Source organism: Solanum pennellii, chromosome 4 (assembly GCF_001406875.1).
Source record: "Solanum pennellii chromosome 4, SPENNV200".
Classification (NCBI taxonomy): domain Eukaryota; kingdom Viridiplantae; phylum Streptophyta; class Magnoliopsida; order Solanales; family Solanaceae; genus Solanum; species Solanum pennellii.
Window position 1 is genome coordinate 68512346 of NC_028640.1, and position 17188 is coordinate 68529533.

Genomic DNA, 17188 nt, shown 5'->3' on the forward strand with positions numbered 1-17188 from the left:
TCTATTATGTGTATATTCTATATTTTGTATATTATTTTACAATAAGTAGAATGAAAAAGAAGGTAACAACAATATTTTTGCAAAATTAGAAAAAAAAATAATTGAAGATTTCAATCTCTTCATAAAAATGTATAATATTAATTAAAATTTAAATATGTACATTTTAATTTAATAAAAATAAAAATTATAATATATACTACACAATATAAATATATTCCCTAAAATTCTTGGAAATCACTATGCAAGTCTGGCTATGGAATATTGTCATAGATTTTCTGTTTTATTACAAGCATTGAAAACAGTTAGGTTGATATTTCTATTTATTTATATTTTTACTTGAAATCAAACTTAATTATATTATATAGATAATTTATTTATGGATTTGATTAACAAACAATAACAATAACACAATATAATTTTATCAATTTTTTAATGATTATATTTTGAAATTAAAATTTGATTAAAAAATTAAAAAAATTATAATTTTTTTTAAAAGTAAGCAGGCACGCACAGCTCGTTGCTCACATACTTGTGGGTTGGCTGACCCAGTTTGATCCTTCAAATTTCCAAGTTTACACGTGATCGCAAATCCGGATTTATCTTTGAATACACGACGTTCCAACATCACCATAACATTTGTAAATCCTTAGTAGGATTTTATTCATTTTTTAATATATATCAATACTTTTTAATTGCTTCATTTGTGAAAGAGTCAAATTGGGCTAGGTTAGATAATAAAAAATATAGTATAATCAAGAGATCATATGATTTTCGTGAGGAATTCACTAAAGACAAGTAAAACTACCATTGACATTTACTGTGCTTTTATTAGTTTTCTAGTACTCCTCTTTGAGAATGTAGTCCATCTCCCTAATCTTTTATCTTTATGGCTTTCATATATATTGACTCATTCGTGGGGTCGTAAGCCGATCCTTATTTGTGGATTGACACTTGTATTTTCGGGAAGTATACTGACGACTTGGTTTTCCAATATTATCTTTGAATTCATCGGGTTAGTTGTTACAGGATGTGGCACGTGGTTTATATATCAGGTTGGTGTTCCGATGTATTTATTCATTTACGTGTACGATAAGTATGATTATTCAATTTGTCAACTCATATAAAATATTGTTGCAGCTAATTCCAATCATGTATATGCCTAGACACTAGTTTTGCACATGCACAAGATTGTGCATGCTTCGATTTCTTCTACATGCTCATATGTGCAAACAATGTGGCGAAAAAAATAAATCTAGTTTCATCCCGCAATTTCATAGATGGATGTCAGTGGAGTCTTTTTGCATATGACATTTTTTCCTTTTCACTATTTCTACTATTGATTTTGTTAAACGAGTCACCACAATTTTTCAGTTAGCAATGCCGATCGTGGAGGAGGCAAAAGTATTCTTGAGTAGAATACAAAAATCTAGAGCAGAAGCTTTTTCAACAGTTAGCTCACCTGATTGAAAATTAAGATAGGGAGCCCTCATAAAAGCTGCTACACTCACTAGTATGGTGATTAATGTAGCGATACAAATTTTCAAGCGACTCATAAATTTAGACATCCATCATATTTTTGGGTCTGTATTCTTACGGTTCATATGATTTAAATACCATGCTGCATGTTTAGACTCGTTCCTTAGTGGTGCCATCCAAGTAGGAGTGGCTGAACTTTCAATTTTGAGTAACAGATTCTTTTGGCGACGGATAACTCTACTTTTTGCATAAACAGAGATTTTTGTCTCAGGTATTTACTTATTTTCATTGTCAGAATAATCTCATTTTAAAAATATATCTAATTGTATGGTTTCTTCCAGTATATGCAGATTTCCTTATTTTTTTTGTACAACATGGAGCAAGTCCATTAGTTCATCTAATGAAACAGTTAGAGTGCATTGACATTGCCTTTAGCACCCTTTTGATAGGATGTTATTCTTTACTTTATAACCCACACGATTGTACAGAGTTATCATACCTTGATGATCTTCGAGCTTTAGGTGCATATTGCGAGGCAACTATATTTTTATTTATGACATTAATCATAAATTTAGCTATGTTGCCTCTCATTTTTGCCTTGAATGCTTAAATATTCGTTTTGTCTGCTATTGTGGTTATTTGTGTAGGATTCATCATATACAAATCCTATCAGTGATAGAAAAGAAGGAGGGCGAGCTGCCAGAAGCAGAGATTCGAAAATGCATTGGTTTTGGAAGAAATTACTTCCAAAATAAGATAGTAACAATGGAGCGTATTACTAGGTATTTCATATTTAGAACATAGTGTCGGAGTAACTTTCAGAATTTGTACTAATATTGTTCATCATTTTTATTTATAAACCACAAAATGACTTCCTTTTGTTAATGTTTTTGTCGCTTGATCAGGAAATTTCTTTCCATGAGAAAGTTCATTGGTCATTTGATCAACCATTCCTACATACTTTCTACTTTCTTTCTCAAAACTTTAGAGTTTTTAGTAATTTTGTGTGAAAATTTAATGGAATGCCCAATTATTCAATGTGTAGCCTATCGTATTTATTTCTCTTTATAACTACAATTACAAGTATAAAATAAGTATATTTGTGCACTACTTTCAAGTGTGAGTAACATATTTCCTAGGATAAATAATCATATACAGTCACAATTTTTGGAGTAAAGATAGAACATGCGTTATAAATGCATCTCGTGCATTATACGTGTATCTCGTGTGTTGTATGTGTATCTCGTGTGTTGTACGTGCATAATTCCTTAAAATTGTCTCGAAAATGACTTAAAATGGTATAGACTCAAATAAGTCAAAGTTAGGAAAGAAGATAAAGGGTCAGAATTCATTACGAATATGAAACGCTATTGCAACAACTTAATTTGTATCTGGAGCCCGATTTGTATTTTATAATTTTTGACGCTTTAATTGATACCTATTATTTTTTCCAACCTCTATTGAGGTCAAATTTAAGCACCTTTTTAGCAGTAACTTCAGGTACTAGTTTTAATAAGTAATAATACTAACAACTTGTTTCAATACTGAACTAGTTGAAAAGTGCAAGTTATGTTCCTTTACATGGTCTTAAAAACTTCAACTAGAGCAATAAGACGTATACCCTTTCTATTCGACATCTCAATATACCATCTTATACATGAGGTTTTAACACGACAGAACTTGTGACACCTATATCTTTCTTTGGGTAGATAAATGAATTGTACAATTCCTTTACTTCTAGAGATCCCCTAATGCAAATTTGGCGTACAACGTGTTAGTTATGTACTTTGCTTTGAGATAGAAAGGGATTCTTAGAGGATACTAACCTCTAAACAACTTAGTTACAAAATTGAATTGTGAGGACATGAGAATAAGAATTTTTATATTGCTGAGTTTGACATATGTTGGGTGGAGACTAAAGTCCCGTGATAGGTGAACATACAAGGTAATAATAAATATTGGACTTATATTCTAGCTTGACGCCTCTCGTGTAGAGTATGATTTTAATAGATTATGATCTTTCCAAGAAGAAAAAGGAAAACAGTTTCCTATGAGGATTTGTGGTGCGTTTACTCGACCTTCAAGGTATTCAGGTAGGTTAGAGCTTACTCTTTTAAAAAGCTCAACTTGAGTGATAGTTTATTGCATAAAGTATGTTATACATGGATTAGACATGTTGATGTGATTGAAAATTTGGAAAAATGAGTTGCTTTCGTAAAATCTAGGTTAGGACTAACTGAATATATTATGTGTTGTATGTTATTCTATGCTTCATATGTTATATTGCACTATGATGAGTTCTTGGATTAATGGGGTACTAAGTTGAAATATATCTACTTAGTTGTGGAAAATATGGCCGAAGGGCTATTTTGAAAGAAAATATACTATTTGAGAAGGTTGGTAGCCCATGGATATTGTTGTAAGAAAGATGTTTATATTTGTGTAATATTCAAATTTTCTTATTTTTGTGATCATTCATAAATATTTATTCTCACGGATCATGAATATTGGTACTATATATATGACATAGTAATACATGAATGGTCGCTGGAAATGGTTCCAAGTGATTGATTATTGATAATATCGAGGATAAATATTGATTTCTATGTCTGAGGGAAATAATTTTGGGTAGGTATATGGATTTTGTGAGTTCCTCATGTATTAGTCCTGGATCACATGCCTCTATGTATTGGATTGGAATATATCTGAAATGTATTTGATATTTGATTGGAACGCGTCATATATATCTGGAAGAGCAACTTTCACATATAACAAATATAAAAATCATATTTGTATGCTATAACAATAGTTTGCATTATTGCACTTCATAACAAATTTTATGTTTGATATAGAGCTTTTAATTTGTATAATTCGCTATAAACATCCAATTTTATGCAAATTGTTCAATTTTGCATAAATTTATTTATACATTGTAATTTGTATAATAGGATATGTATTTATATAATTACAAGTGTATAGGACGAAAATATATGTATTTGTATTTATATATACACTCTTCTCTCGCTTTATACAAACACAAATGTATTTTATACATTTTATACCGGAATGTTTAAAATATATAAGTGTATACTGAATCAGATGACAAAAAAAGGAACGTTTGTTGCCAATTACAATTGAAATAAACTATAGCCATACATTTAATTAGAATTAATAGTTTGCTATTTTATACAATTTTTCATATCTGGAATGCATCTAGTATCCGAGATGCATATCTAGTGTGATACACATGTACCTCAGATACACCTCACCTCTCTCCCTCTCTAAGGAATCGTCTCTCTATATATATAGTATAGAGTGTATCATGTAGATAAAATAGATGTATTTAAGTATGTCTGACTTGAAATTTGGTATGAAAATGTTTATCAATGAAATAAGTTATAATTATTTCAAAATGTAAAAGAACTGGTAAATAGTAGAAATGTTCGTATAATTAGGTAATTTATAACATTTTTACATTAATAAGAGAAAATACATTAAAAAAAACTAAACTTGACAGCACAACTTACTTTAGCACTTAAACTACACGGGTTTTAAATACCCAATTAACATCTTTAAAGTGATTTTTTTGCACCTGGAGACTATATCACCACTCTCACCCGCCACATCATAACCACGTAAGGGACACATCATAACCATATAGATGTCATGTCATTATTTTTTTTTCTTTTCTACTATCATATTTAACCTAAAACACTTTTTAAAACTAATTATATCTTTTAATTAATTTATAAATGCATACCCCCACTCCCACCCCCATCCCCATCCCTTTCGTCTTCCTTGTTGTTCACCATTTCAACCTTCCATATTTGTTTTTCTTCTTCATTATTCAATAATACTTTAAAATAACTTTAAAGAAAGAAAATTCACTATAATATGCACATTATCTTCTTTGGATCCTTCCCACGAATTTACCCTCATCGAGAATGATTTTTTTTGAAAATCAATTTTTTTTTTTTGACAACTCAAATAAGAAATGTAGATTGCATAAGAAAGTAATCCAAAAAAGTATATAAATTCTATGACAAATGTTTGAATAAATTTAGAAATCAAAATGGGTCACTTAAAATTAAAGAAAGTTTACATTTACAAAATCAACATTAATAATATAGAGTGAAATCGATGTCAATAAAATGACATTGGTATTGAATTTTAAGAATAGTAAAGTACTAGTGAAATGAAAATAGTGGATAGAGGTGGGATGATTATGTAGAGGAGGTGTTTCAATGGAGAAAATAGTGTTTTCAGGAAAACAACAAAATAAAAATAATTTTTTTAAAAATAGAAATTAAAAAGTGGATCCACTAATTTTACTAACCGCCTCTAAAAAAGAAAATTCATATTCTTAAAGTGTTAATATATATAAAAAAAATATTTACAATATTAGGTATATATTGACCAATAAAAATAGGCTATGCGTAGGACTTTCAAGAAATTCAATTTATTTTCTCTTTTTCACGTGCTTTTAGGAGAGTGTACTCGCTCTTTCTGCCACATCACCTCTTAGGGGGTGTTTAAATCACTTGAGAGATGTTTGGGGAGAGGGGAAGAGGGTATTTAAACACACGTGTAATTTAATTGCTAAAGTAAATTATGCAGCCAAGTTTAGAGAGGTTTTTATGTGTTTTCTCTATTAATATTATTTGAAGATGAATAAGTACCACAAAAGGAGAATCTTGGGAGTTAGGACATATGTAACCTTCTTATAAAAAAGTGGAGGGGAAAATTTAGTTTATAGCTAAAATATGAAATATGTGATAGGTAAATTTGGGGCCTTTATGTAAAATACTCGGGATATAGAATTAATTCATTTATTAGATATTGTAATTATTTAATTTTGAGATATTAAATAATTTAAAATTATAACCACTGTTCACATATGATGAAAAAAACGAATTAGAATAGCTTTAGAAAATTTTCATATCTAGAGGGGATAACATCAAATGAGAGATCACCATATCAATAACAAATGTGTGAACATTTATCTTGTAAGGGCATCCATATAACTCTGAAACATACCATTGAATATGGCATAGTAAGCAACTGAGATAGTCGTTGGTAAGCTTTTGGTTAGTTAGAAAATTGATCGATTAATTTTAGCCGTACGTATTTAATTTTAATAGTCCATTTTGATCGTCAATGTCAATTTTTAAGTCCATTTGTTAGTTACGTTAGACCAAAGGCGATCTACTTCATCAAAATTAAGGGACTAAAGATGTTAGGAGTTATATTTAAGGATCAAAATAGGCTTACTCCCATAGACAAGGGACAATTTTGGCTAAAATCTCTTAGATGATGTATTTAATTGGTTTGAGTTATTAAAAAATAAAAACGAAATCAATTTCTATGGTTGCATTAATGAAACAATTAATTAAAAACTTTATCAAATCTAGAGAAATAATAACATTAAATAAGAGATTACCACAGTCAAATTTATTTGCTAAATTCTATGTATTCAGGACAAAAAAATAAAACAAAAAGTCCATATAGCAATATAAATATTATTGGTATTACTTATCTTTGCCCCATTTCTGAACTTCATTGTTATTTCCTCCTAACTCAACAAAATTTTGATAGGAAAGACGAGGTAAGTAGTTTTTTCCCCCTTTAATCTTGAAATTTCATTTTGTAGAATTACCCAATAAATCTACTACTTTTAATATTTCTTTTCTCTCTTTTGATGAGTTTGATGCTTTCATTTTCTAGTTTTAATAATGTTTGGAATTTGTGAATCCTTGAAAAATGTTAACAATTTTGAGTCAATCATGTCTACTATAGGTACATTTCTTCTTTGATATTTTTGGAAAATGTTACCTGAAAGAGTTTTATGTGAAAAGTTTGATTTGATACTTTTATTCATAAAAGAATATACTTCTACAAAAAAAAATGTGGTTGGGAGTGGGCGGTGGGGTGGGGGGTTGATACTACATTTACTAGTGTGTAAAATAATAATAAATTTTTTGTATGAGTTCGCTGTATATATATGCTAGCTAGTATTAATAAGTAAATTGATAACTTTATTTCATAAACCAAAGATACTGTATTGATTATATATTTTATTTTTTACCAAAAATAAGTTTTTTTATTATTATTAAATATATGTAATGCACCTACCTGTATATATAAAAACAAAAGTTTATTTATGAAGTGAAATAGGAGAAATCATATGAAGATTTATAATGAAAAGATGAATGAATAAATAAGTTTAAGAAAGAAAAAAAAAATAATTTTCTCATAAAGGAATAAAGAAAGTTATAGATTCTAAACCAAAATGATTGGCACATAGAATATTGAAGATCCTCCGGACCGCGATGTTGAAGAAGGACGATGTTGATGTGATCATCAAATCCCAACAACAAATTCTTGGTGAAGCATTTGATGGAAAAGAGAAAGCGAAGTCACGAGAAAGAGATAGGGAAGCAGCACGAATCGCTATTGCAAGTATCAAAAGAACAGTCAACTTTGATGATGGTTTTCAAGCAGAAAGAGATTTGATGTCCATTCTAGGTGCGCCACAACAAATTCTTGGCAAAGCATTTGATGAAAAAGAGAAAAAGAAGAAGGTTGAGTTGCAAGAAGAGGAAGCTAAGTCGCAGCAGAAAAAAAGATAGAGAAGCAGCTCGAATTAATTGATATTACAAGCCTAAATTATATTTAAGGGACAAAAAAGACTAGTTAACATAGCAATATAAGTTGAGTAATTGACATTACATATATTTGCTCCATTTCCCAACTTCACTGTTATTTCATCCAATCTCACTTTAGCTTTGTTAGAGCCAGTTCTAATTCGTGTAGTAATTCAGTTATGATACATAATCAGTTCTATTAGTTTTGTTCATTACTAAAATGAAGTAAGTAGTATTTTTTCCTTTAACTCTTTGAAATTTCAATTTGGCGAATTATTCAATAAATATAATTTAGTGCTAATTATCTTTGTTTTTCTCGAAATTCATGAATGCTTGGGAACTGTTAAGAGATTGAGTTAATCATGTTTAGTATAGATCAAATTATTTTTTTGATATTTTTATGAATTTTGTTTTGAATAGATAAAGATATGAAAAATGTTGTTTCTCATTTCCAATAAAACTTGAAAAATATCGATTTGTTTTATGTAGCATAAATCACGTGTTTGGGGCAAAACTAACCCTCTTTTTACTCTATTTTTGTATGTTTTGTCTAAGTCATTTAGATGACTGAGACTAAGTCTTGGGCTCAATGAATGGATGCAACCATTTACTTTGAAAATCATACCATACAGATAACTCAATAATTTATTTAGTATAACATAAACTGAACTTTCTAGAATAGTTTCAATAAGTTTTGATTTAAAGTTTATCCGTAGGAAACTATCAATTCAAGATCAATGATGAAACTTTTTGTAGCTAGGTAGAGAAAAGACATGGTGAAATTATTCAAATTACTTCAAAGCGACTTGAACACGTACATCACCACATTATTTGCTCAGTCCTAACATTGTCTACAAAATCTTCTTGCAACACAATGGCCCTATTATCAAGTTTGTTCTCGATATTTTGAGTGTTGATTTGAGTAATTCAGATATTGATCATTCGTTGCTCTACTGGAGGTGTCTAGGAACTCGCCATCCAAAACCTTTTGTCTTCTTTCCTATTAAACTCATCATCATCACAACTGAGATTTCTAAGATAACAAATTGTACTTTCAGATTGCGCCTTGAATCTTGTGACCATCGAACTAAGGCATATTATTTTTTATCAAATATTGGAGAATAACGCCCTCGTGGATCCATTACTCTCTACCTTGAAATTTACGGGTAATAGTGTCCAATTCCTCAATATTTTAGCCCCCGGTGCTTAATTACTTGTTCATTCTTGAAAGTCATTACGTGGATTTGAAGTTCCTCAAAGTCTATCCTGAGCTAAATATGTTGAGTATTTTGGTGGGCGACACCACCATTCAGAATTACGAATTTTGGAGAAGGTTTAACTTGTTAGAATTTATTTGTTTATTTCCTAAAGTCATGGAACTTTGCTGAATTTGTTTCCACTGAAGATTTTGTTGGCTCATTGTTCTTCACTTGTAGAGGTGACAGTTAAGCCTACAAGATCACTCGAGGATGATGGAGTCTGGAGCTTTTACCTTGACCAGCAGCAGTTTCCTCCAGCATCACCAAATGTCGACATACTGCTTGATGTGTATTAATTCCAGCTAACTAGGTTATACTATTATAGTCATATTAATTGGGATTGCAAAGGAATTGAAGAACTTAAAGGGGGTTTGAAGAACAAAGATAGAAGAAAAGGATGAGAAGAAAAACTGATCAAAGAAAAGGGATGAGGAAATAGAGATATACCATAACAATTTGAATAACCGTTCTTTCCAACAAATGGTAATTGAGTTTGGATCTCAAATAAAACTCTCTAATATTTTACTCAGCCCAATAGTTAGAACTAAACCAGTCTCATTCACCACTTTTAGCCCACAAGCCCTTACGGAGTCAATTTAGTTCACAACACATTCATTCACTCACGCATTCACCTCTGTGGTGATGGGGTTTTGACATTGACCTCTATCTTGTTTAGGACAAAAAACTTTACCTCTACACAATCCTACTCAAGCTAGTTCTTGACTGGTTGAACTCCAATACCAAGTTCGTAATTGTTTCTTAAGAATCTAAGTTATATCATTATCAGTTTCCTGTATACCAGCTAATTTACAAAGAAAAGAAGATGAGTCAAGCAACACTGCTCAATCTTTATCGTGCTGGTCCTTGAACTAACTGAAGAAGATTTTAAGTTCTCAGAAAAGCTTAAAAACACCTCTTGTGGACAATTGAGGGACCAGATTCATCATACTCTCCTTTTGTTATCAACATCTGCATAGGATGTAGTTATTAGTGTTGCATCCCTTGAGCTTAAAAGAAGTTAACAAGAAGACATTCATAATTAGAACCAATCATTCTAGACTTGAAGGATTGATTAATTGATTAGTCAAATAAAATAAGGAGAAACTAACTCTTTTGAAAGTATTGAGGGAAGCTAGCATTGATCCTCCTATCCAGGTGCTATACTTTCTCTCAGGTTGTGCAATCATCTCGATCTTCGTGCCCCTTGGAGCAAGAGTAGTGATTTCCTTGCTCATACATTCTGCTAAGCCAGGAAACATAGTTTAGCCACCACTAAGTACAGTGTTTTCAAATAAATCCTTCCTAATATCAACATCACTTTTCATGATTGAATTGTAGACTTTTTCATGGATTCCTGTCGGTCCCTTTCTGACTAGTGATGGCTGAAATAGGACTTCAGGACATTGGAAACTCCCAGCACCAATATAAACGACTTTTCGATAAGGAAGCTCAAAGCCCTTGTAAACTAAAAATCTGTTTTTTGCCTTCTCAATCTCCTGTTCAAAATCCAGTGCAACATAAGTAATTGTCTCCTTTATATGCCAAAAATTATTTCCGTCTATCACTATGTCACATGCAAAACCTTCTCTGATAAGCTCCCATAAACAATAAGTAAGATCACGACCACCAAAATCTAACCATGAGATAGCATGGGAAAGTGCATGTACCTCATAGATGGGGACCGTGTGGGTCGAACCATCACAAGAATTAAGCACAATGCCTGGTTGTAAAATAACAAATGAAATTAGTGACTGACTAATATTAAACAGTAGAGAACCAATATTTCTTCTCTTCTGTTTACCAGTTAGGCGACCATTAGCAATCAGAGAGAGAACAGGCTGGATTGCGACATACATAGATGGAACATTGAATATCTCAAACATGATTTCGGTCATTTTCTTCCTGTTTACTTTGGGGTTAAGTGGTACTTCCGCCAGAAGAACAGGATATTCCTTGGGAGCAACACGGTGTTCATTGTAAAACATGTGATGCCATATTTTCTCCATATCATCCTTGTTTTTACCATGCCATGTTCAATGGGATATTTCAGAGTCAAAATACCTCTTTTACACCAAGCTTCATCACCAACATAGAAATCTTTTTGTCCCATACCTATGTAGCCAGGTGTATGACGCGGACGACCAACAATACTTTCAAAAACAGCCTTTGGAGCATTATCCCCAGCAAACCCAGCCTAATGAAACAAGTGTTTGAATATCCATTAAAGAGCAGCACAATGATTAAAACTGAAATCGCAAGAGGTTTGTTCTTACAAACCTTCGATAGTGCAGTTTCGTTGTCGATAACTACTGTTTGAATAACTATCCCATCAGCAATCTGATAACGAATTTAAAAACTATTTGTACTAGTCCGTGACAAATATCTTCCTTTATTACTTTGATATGATTTTCATATTTCTTGTTGAAGAGTAATTTCCTGCCAGTGAACAGAAAAAGAGCCAATTTCGAGATATAAATACTCAAATCTCGAACTAAATCTAAAATCAAATCGTATTCAATAACAAATTATACCTCGGATCCGATGTATTGAAGCATGTGAGCTTTTCTAGGAAAAAAAATAGACGACTTTTTCTATCTGACATAAGAATGAATCCATCAGATTTACGTACAAAGAGAAAAAAAAACTGAAAATTCTACAACTCACCGTCGCTACATAACTTGGATTTGAAATAGTGGAGCCTTTACCTTGTAAATGATTTTTTTTCTTCTCGAAAATTAACATATAACTAAAAGAGTTTAGGGGTGTTAAATGGGTAATTTGGGCTCACCTTTTACTCAAGTCCACCCCTGGCCCACTATCCATCGAGGGTAGATTTTGTGTCCGACCCTCACCCGATGAAACCCATAGAGACTTAAACCCGAGACCCAACTTGACCAAAGACGTGACCCAACCCCAACCTTGAACAGGAACTCATCCCCAACACTGACTTGGTCGGAACCAAGACCCATCCCAACCCTGACTTGAGACTTGATCTTGTCCCGACCCAGCCATTACATAAGATCCGAGCGTTGAACCTTGGTCATAAGAGTAGACAAAAAGATTTAGCTAGTTTGTCCTCAAGAGTAAATGAAAAGACTTGACTACAATATTATTTATTGCTCCATAAAGTATCATGATTTACTTTCTTATACATTTATCTTGAAAATTTATGTCTCTAACGAATAATTTTTGATAGTAAGATTTATATTATATGCTTATACCAAAATATCATAGGTCTAATCAAGTGAAAAACTTAAGATTCGCCAACGGAGCTGTCACATAGTACCCTTTCGAGCAAGGGAAACGAGACTGCTTTTAGCTATTTGTACAGTAGTTTTGCTTGCCAGAATGAGTTCAAAAACCAATAGAATTTCCAACAATTGGTACGCAGATAAATGCACAATAGAAAGATATAAAGAACAAAAATCTTTTCTTTCAAATTGAATAACATAGGTGTTTCTTAATTCCTCCAAAACTTGAAAAAATACAACCCGAAACCATAGAATACAAAACATAAAAAATGTAGATCTAACCCAAAACTTAGAACATATAATTTTGATGTAGACACGAGGAAATCCACATTCCACATAACTCAAAAAGCTCTTGTTTTTCAAGAGAAGATATAACCACCAACTGTGCCTAATTAACACGGAAAGCAATTGAACAAACATCAGTCGCAGAGATACTCCATCTTCGTGGCTTTCAACTTGGAACTAAGAATAAATGTGAGGCAAGCTAGATTAGCATATGACGGAGCATATAGAAACTAAAAAATCATTCATTTGAAAAGAGAGGATGTAAGTTATCTAACCACTCCTAGAAGCACTTTTTGTGGACAATTGAGGGACCAGATTCATAGTATTGACCCTTTGTTATACACATCTGCACAAAAAGTAGAAGTTAGTGATGAACCCCTTAACCTACGAGAAATTATCAACGAGACATTCACAACTTGTTTGGAAATGAGATGTAGTTGATACGCCAAATAAAGCAAAAAAAGAAACTAACTCTGTTGTAAGTATTGAGGGAATTAGCTAAAATTGATCCTCCTATCCAGGTGTTGCACTTCCTCTCAGGCGGTGCAACCACCTTGATCTTCGTTCTTCTTGGAGAAAGAGCAGTGATTTTCTTGCTCATACGTTCTTCTACGCCAGCGACCAAAGTTGGGCCACCAATAAGCACAAGTTATTTTACCTTAAAGTTTGTCCATAGGGAAAACGGGATCAGAAGTTTGAAACTATCATTTCAAGATCAATAATCTAACTTTTTATAACTAGGTAGAGAAAAGACATTGTGAAATTATTCATGTTACTTCAAAGCGACTTGAACACGTACATCACCACATTATTTGAACAGTCCTAACGTTGTCTACAAAATCCTCTTGCAACACAATGGCCCTCTTATATATCAAGTTTGTTCTCGACAATTTGAGTGTTGATTTGAGTAATTCAGATATTGATCATTCATTGCTCTACCAGAGGTGTTTAGGAACTCACCAACCCAAACCTTTGTCTTCTTTCCTATTCAACTCATCATCATCACAATTGAGATATCTTAAGATAACAATTATCTATGTAACACTAATCGGTGAAAATTATTCTTATATCCACCATCATTTATACTTTTTAGTACAACATAAATCATGTAAATACTTAACATTTACAAGTCAAACATTATAATATGATGTCTAAGGACTTATATGGAGCACGATAGTCATATACTTTAAGTGTATAGTAATGGGTACACTTGGCTACACGTGCGACGCACATAATAAGATATCTCAGGACTTATGTGGAGCACGATATTCATACACTAAGAGTTTATACTAATGGGCACAATTGGCTACAAGCACGACGCGCGTATCCAGAAACTAGTAACTTGAAGAGTTTAGGGGTATCAAATCACAATGGGTGAGTTGGGCTGACATGAGCACTTTAAAAGGAAAATTACTTAGCTACACAATCTTTCTTTTCATATTCTCTAAAAATTTTCTACCATTTCAAAATAATACAAAAATCCCTATTGGACTTTACTTCTCTCCTTTTCTAGATACATAACTCACAATCCTCTGATCCAACGATTTTGTTTATATTTTCATGTTTGAAATCACTCCCATGGATCATTAATTGTCTTCATCACTTCATTTTTTAAATTTTAAATCTATTCTCTCTCCAGTTCATCGATTTCAAGTTCCTAAAGAGGTAGAACTATTTTTTTTTCAGTTCTTGAATTATCGTTTTAAAAAATTTCTTTTTAGATTTTTTATCCACAATTTTAATTTTTAATACATATGATATTGGTGATGAAAACTTTCATGAAGAATTTGAGAGCGAAAAATTCAAAAAAGAATGCATGCTCGAGTTCTAAATCTACTATTGAAAAAACGCCCAAATAAGAGGGGAAAGTTGGATCTGTCGTTACACAACTATTACTATCAAACTTGCAGATTTTCAATGTATCTCATTTATTTTAATTCTTCAATTGAACTTTGTTAGTGTTTTCACCACTTTGATACATCACAAATGCAATAGCCTTTGTTTTATGCAATATAATGTATCATGTTCACATTTGAGGTATTGATACATAATCCCCAATGATGTTCAATCTTCCAGTAGTGTTTATCTTACTCAATATAAATGTACTTGATACATAAACACTACCTAATGTATCATTTATATGTATCAAATTCTACTATGTATCTTCAATCATATTCAAATTTAAAAGGCTATATAGGTAGAACCAAATCAGATGAGTGTTATGTATCCACGATCTTTAATATTTGTTCCGTCGTATCCAACTTAGAAGGCTATGTTGTGTGTGTGTGTGTGTATATATATATATATATATATATATATAAAATCTTGATACATAAATCATAATGTGCCATAATTAGAGCACTATGTATCAATTCCAATAATAGGTATATGATACATAACAGTGACAATGTATACTACTTTATTATGTATCAAATTATGCTAATTATGTAACAATAAACCTACACATAGCGACACAATTTTGTAACCATCTTATAACATATACCAGATACATAATACAATAACCAATGATACAATTATTTATACAAAAAATTGACTACACAACATCTCGAGATCACAAATCGAAAAAATCGACTACACAACATCTCTCCAGTCTTTTTGTTGTGTTGTATCAATGTATTGTAGATATATTACAAATTCCCGCTCATGTTTCTTCACCGCCAAATATAGACTGACGGAGATATTCATAATGTGTTTTCTTAAAAATTTTGATAGATCTTCGATGAAATGGGAGAAGAATTTTGAATCTCAATTTTTTCGATAATTTTGAATCAAAACTGAAAGGATCCTCGATGAAATAAGAGAAGTTTTTTTATTCTAAAAGCTATTTGACAATTTTGAATAAAAATTGAGAGGATATTCAAACAATTGTATAGGAATAAAGCAACATTCGTCTATCTGAAGTCTCAAATCTCTATATTTTTCTTAACTCATCGATCTCCAAGCTGCAATGGTTGATTCAACTTACCTTTCTCATTTTATTGAATGTCTCAACAAAATATAGATATTCATGATGTATCAACTCAATTTTTTAAAATGATTTTGAATAGAAATTGAAAAGATTTTTGACAATTTTGGAGAAGAAATTTGAAATTTGATTTTTTTTTGAAGTTGTTTCGTTTTGAGAGAGATCGATTAGAAGTGAAAACAACGTAATTGCATGATTTATGGATTTGATATTTAATTTTATGTTTCTTTTCTTTCTTAAGTGCAACATAAAAGGTTTTCCCCTTTTTTAGCGCAATAGAAGGATTCTTCTTGTATCGAATCAATGTATCCAGATGGTGGATTAATATATCCGATGGTGAACTAAGTATCGGAAGATACAAATTTTAGGAGATTATTGTAATTAGAAAAAGACTAGAAATATGATGTAATTTACTCTTTACACAATGTGATTTATATATAAGTTATATCAATTTAAAATGGATTGGGCTCTCCAGGTCCACCCTCCCCTACTATCCGTTGAGGGTAGCCCTCGTGTCGACCCACAACTCCGACCCTCTCCCGATAAAATTACCCATCCTAACTTAAACTCGAGACCCAACTTAACCAAAGACCTGACCCAACTCAACCTTGAATAGAGACTTGGTCCTCAATCCTAACCTGCCCGCCCAACCCTAACTCGGTCGAAACCCAGACCCATCTCAACCCTGACTTGGGACTTGATCTCGCCCCGACCTAGTCAGTACATAAGACCCTATCCTTGAACCTTGGTCATAAGAGTAGACAAAAAGATTTAGCTAGTTTGTCCTCAAGAATTTCAATAAGAGTAGGTGAAAAGACTTGACTACAATACTAGTATTTATTTATTGCTCCATAAAGTATTCTCTCCGTCCGGAATTGTTTGTCATGGTTTCTATTTTTAGTGTCAAACTATAAAAACTTTGACTAACATATTTTCATTATATTAATATGCAAAAAATTGTAATTTATAGTACTTTTTATGAAGTTTTAGAATATCTAATTTTTTTGTTTAATTAATATGATCTAATTTACCTTTGAAAATTAGTCAAATTGACTATCGATAAGCACAACATGACAAATAATTCCGGACGGAGGGAGTACTATTTACTTTCTTGTATGTTTATCTTGAAAATTTATGTCTCTTAGGAATAACTTTTGTTAATAAGATATATATTATATATTTATATCAAAATATTATAGGTCCAGTGACGTGAAAATCTTGAGATTGTACCCTTTTGAGCAAGGGAAAAGAGGCTGTTTTCTGTTAGTTATTTGTACAGTAATTTTA

General features: G+C 31.7%; 2 pseudogenes; one reads left to right on the forward strand and one right to left on the reverse strand.

Annotated features, from left to right (window-relative positions):
- Positions 1 to 764: 764 nt before the first annotated feature.
- On the forward strand, positions 765 to 2231 carry LOC114076921 (annotated as a pseudogene).
- An 8020-nt stretch (positions 2232 to 10251) lies between these two features.
- LOC107016982 lies at positions 10252 to 13516 on the reverse strand (annotated as a pseudogene).
- Between the last annotated feature and the right edge of the window lie 3672 nt (positions 13517 to 17188).